Genomic DNA, 5,306 nt, shown 5'->3' on the forward strand with positions numbered 1-5,306 from the left:
TCGAGCAGTCCGATGGGAAGGGCGAGGGCTGCAGCTCGAAGATGAGGGAACACTGGGAGAGAAACGCCCGACAGGTTCCTGACCCTCCAGCGATGCGTTCTGGAGGATGTAAGCAGGGTTCTCGGGAAGCCCGGGTGGCCTGGAGAGACGCACTGCTGACAGCGGTGTTACTGGGGGGCTGGGAGGCTACTGTCGTGGCCGGCGGCCTCACAGATAATCTGTGCAATTGCCCCAGCAATGTATTCAAGGCACAGTCATGGCGTCTGCCAAGGTCTGGAACACAGGTATAAATGCACAGGGGATAATCGGGAAAATGGGCGACACCTGGAGGGGGGTGGAGACAAGCACAAGACAGGTGAAACAGATCAGGGTGTGACACATTTAAACTGTAGTCCAATTAATCTATTGTTTAGTGTTGTGTTGTGTAGTGGCTTTGCTGGCATGCATATAAAAAATGTTGAGAGAGTTTGCCCCGTCAAAATGTACATGCTAAAATCACCACTGGTCTATTAACTATTTTACCAGCTGGTGATGTCACCAGTCAGTCCAAAACTCCATCCCACCAAAACAGGCTGAAATTTCAGGCAGTCTTTTCAAACAGCTCTTACACTAAAAGGGAATTATCATCATTTTCACAATTCCACAGTATTCCTCCAACCTCATAGTGTGGCAATATATATAAAACACATAAAAATCACGTTCTTGACTGCACTGGGCCTTTAAAATGAGTAACATCAATGGCTTTACTTTGAGGTTACTGTAACTGTACAATTGTTCTTATGTAATCATATAAAGCGTGCATGTTCAAGATAGCATGCATAGGTCGCCACAGGTCCGGGGAGATCTTCACAATTGCTGTAATAATCTGCTAACTAACTCAAACAGCATTGATCACTTGCACCATGAACAGTTAATGTAATGTGTGCTTTTAAATGGTTGACAGCACAGTGATAACACATTGGAAAATCAACTCACTTTTGGCTGTCTTTATAAGTGGGTGAATATAGGTTGTAATCTGATTGATCAACGTCTCAACCAAATATTACCCAATTATCCACGTTGAAATGACGTGGGGTGCCCAGTGGTTGGTTAACTCAGATTCAGGAAAAACTTTCAAACAGCTTCAATTACAGGCACTATCCATTCAAAAAAATCTAAAATGATCCCAATTGACCTCAAATACTCAATGAAAGATAAGACAGCTTGGAGGAGAAGACACCACATGGATTAAACTGTGCCCCATAGTAAGGTGGCGCACACACTATCTATGAATTTGTCTAATTATATTTGTTTCCGGACGACGGAAGTAATTGAGAAAGGTTTTTTCTCCCCTTCTATCTTCGTTTTGACGTTTAGTGGAGGGCAGAGCTGGTCTCTGCAGGGCCATTGGTGTATGAGGAGGTAAAGGAGCTGGGAGAACAAAGGACAGAGCCGTGGTATCGCTGCCTGCGTGGGAGGATGAAAGGCTTTACGCTATCAAGCCTGAGCTAAGGGCAGCTGCACCGACCAAACTAACAAAATATAAGCCAATTCAGCACACAGTAAAAACAGGACCAAAGTTTCACTTTTAGAATGCGAGGCCCTCTGACTGACTAACAGGCAACCGGCACGTCACATTACTGCTCTCTCCAAATAAACATCCTATCAAAGTAGGACATAAATGTCAAGGCCGGAAAAGTTAGAACAGACATTCTTTGAACAGGTATCATAGGAAAGAAACAGTTGAAGCTGTATATCAGTCAATTCAATGCAAACCAATTAAATGCACACTTCATTTCCAGTATGTTGTGCAGAGCAGAAGACCTTGTCCTGCTTTGGCCTATAACATGCTAGAACAACTGCCTTTGGCATTCATCAGCAGAACACTACTGTATGTATGACTCGTAAGATCTATTGTGGACATTAGTCAAAATATTCATCAAAACAAATGCCTGTTTAAGATGTATGTGATTTTAAAGATAAAATGTTGTGTTAATGTGCAAAGTGGAATTGTTATAAAGTCATTGTCTGTCGAATGTATCGCAATACGCTATTCCTAAGGTATTTTACCCCAACTGAATCGACTGAGGAGTTGCAGAACACATCGAGAACTGAGTCACTTCCCAGGCAGCTTGTGATTTGTCAATCAATGACTCTTCAGATCTGCGGCACATGTGAAGTCAATTGTCCCTGCTGGAGAGACTGGCATGGGAGTATTAAAACCATTTATAGAGGTTAGTTAATGATAACAGAATACTGATATGGGTGGTGAACTTGGATACAACATGTCTCACACCACAGTGGAATCATTGTGGGAAATCTGTAAGACAGAAACTGAAAGAAAGATCCAGAGGTCATTCCGGATAGCTCCAGATACTCCATAACACAGTGTTCCCCTTTGATATCAAAATGTAATTCATGGTTATACAGTAGGTTAGGGTGGAGTAAGTTGAGCCATTCTTTTTTACATTCAGCATCATTCCGTCAAGGGAAATATAGTATTCTTTCTAACAAAGATATCCTTTGGAACGCCCTGGATTTCTGCATACATTTGACATAAAAATGAGATCTGATCTTCATCTAAGTCACAACAATACACAAACTCAGTGTGCTTAAACTAATAACACACAAATTATTGTATTGTATTTATTGAATACACCATTTAAACAGTCACAGTGTAGGTTGGAAAAGGTATGTGAGCCCCTAGGCTAATGACTTCTCCAAAAGCTAATTGGAGTCAGGAGTCAACTAACCTGGAGTTGACTCAATGAGACAAGATTGGAGATTTTGGTTCCAGCTGCCCTGCCCCATAAAAAACACAACATTTGAGTTTGCTATTCACAAGAAGCATTGTCTGATGTGAACCATGCCTCGAACAAAAGAGATCTCAGAAGACCCAATATTAAGAATGGTTGCCTTGCATAAAGCTGGAAAGGGTTACAAAAGTATCTCTAGAAGTCCGTCCACGGTAAGACAAATTGTATATAAATGTCAGCACTGTTGCTACTCTCCTTAGGAGTGGCCGTTCTGCAAACATGACTGCAAGAGCACAGTGCAGAATGTTCAATGAGGTTAAGAAGAATCCTAGTGTCAGTTAAAGACTTACAGAAATCTCTGGAAGATGCTAATATATCTGTCGACGAGTCTACAATATGCTGCACATCTGAAGTTCGCAAAAGATCACCTGGATGTTCCACAGCGCTACTGGCAAAATATTCTGTGGACAGATTAAACTAAAGTTGTGTTTTATGGAAGGAACTCGCAACACTATGTGTGGAGAAAAAAAGGCACAGCACACCAACATCAAAACGTCATCCCAACTATAAACTATGTTGGAGACAGCATCATGGTTTGGGGCTGCTTTGCTGCCACAGGGCTTGGACAGCGTGCTATCATCGACGGAAAAATGAATTCCCAAGTTTATCAAGACAGGAGAATGTAAGGCTATCTGTCCGCCAATTGAAGCTCAACAGAAGTTAGGTGATGCAACAATACAACAACACAAATGACAGAAGTATGTCAACATCAGAATGGCTTTAACAGAAGAAAATACGCCTTCTGGAGTGGCCCAGTCAGTCCTGACCTCAACCCGATGGAGATGCTGTGGCATGACATCAAGAGAGGGGTTCACACCAGACATCCCAAGAATATTGTGGAACTGAAACAGTTTTGTAAAGAGGAATGGTCAAAAATTCCTCCTGACTGTTGTGCAGGTCTGACCCGCAACTACAGAAAACGTTTGGTTGAGGTTATTTCTGACAAAGGAGGGTCAACCAGTTATTAAATCCAAGGGTTCACATACTTTTTCCAACCTGCACTGTGAATGTTTACACTGTGTGTTCAATAAAGACATGAACAATTGTAATTGTTTGTGTGTTATTAGTTTAAGCAGACTATGTTTGTCTATTGTTGTGACTTAGATGAAGATCAGATCAAATTTGATGACCAATTTATGCAGAAATCCAGATCATTCTAAAGGGTTCACATACTTTTTCTTCCCACTGTATATATTTCAAGATGTTGTGTATCCTTGGAAACCATCAGTATTCATGTAAATATTATTTTGAAAACATAGCTTGTTCAAAAAAGTGGTCTCTTAAAACAACTTACCCTGGGTATGGGGTATGTTGAGCCACGGGACAGGATAAGTTAAGCCGACCTACACATTTCTGTACTGAATGAAATATTACCACTACATTTTTATAAAACCAATCACAACTGCTTTTTTTTGTTGTCTTTTAATCATTTTAAGCATATTTTAAAACAGGCTTAACACCGAACAAACAGTATACTTTTTGAAACACTTTTAACATACAGCAGGCCATGCCAAGCTGTTACCTCATATCCCAGTGATAATGCCTTGCATTACGCCTGTGAAGAAAACACTTCAATTTGCTCAACTTGCCATTGGCTCAAACATTGGTTCAACTTACCTCATGGCAATTGGCTCAACTTACACCAAGGCAAACCTTTTGAGTATATTAGCCCACACAGCTACAAGAATGCACTTTTAGGCTAGGTTTAGGACCATATTGAAGCTTATAGAGACAATTGATGTATAGAACAATCTTAAAAGTATCTACTTTGGTGAAAATGCAAGCATCATAAAACCTCTAACACAAGAAATTCATTTGAATTGGTGAAACTGGACCTAACTTCCTTACCACTTTTTCCATGTGTTTTTTTCCTTTTACAGACTTCATAAAATGATGACCTCTTCCTAAATATTTGGTCAAATTATACATTTTGTGTATGGTTTCCTAGAAACAAGGATGGCTCAACTTACCCCTCTAGCTAAACTTACCCCACTCTCCCCTATATGATTCCAATGATGCAGTAATCTAACACTAACTTATCTTTAAGCAAAAAATATTGAGCAACTCAGCTACTTGCACTGTACTCTGGTAGCTGTGCCCAATTATTCCTTTAAAATTACTTTTTAGGTTAATACCTAGCCTTGAATGTCTGTTTCACCAGAAAGTTACAACAACTTGTGATTCATTTTGTTATATTTGACCATATGAGTCACTAACACATTCCTTTATGACTAAGCTAGGAATTTGGACAATGGTATATGTCACTGTCAAGCCCGCTGCTTTGTGAGTTAGAATACTCCAGTATACAGTAGGTATATACAGTAGGTACTACACTTTAAGATATGAGAAACCTCTGCCCTACTTTGGTTAGAAGAGTTAGAAGAATTTATGCAAGCTCATGGACGCATGGTGAACACTGTGACGTTCCTTGGTCATTTAGCATCGCGTCCTGGATGTGTTTCAAAGACTTGCACTTACAGGCTCAAGTGCCATGGGTTTCCATGACTACAG

Source organism: Oncorhynchus kisutch, linkage group LG3, assembly GCF_002021735.2.
Source record: "Oncorhynchus kisutch isolate 150728-3 linkage group LG3, Okis_V2, whole genome shotgun sequence".
In the NCBI taxonomy this organism is placed as follows: domain Eukaryota; kingdom Metazoa; phylum Chordata; class Actinopteri; order Salmoniformes; family Salmonidae; genus Oncorhynchus; species Oncorhynchus kisutch.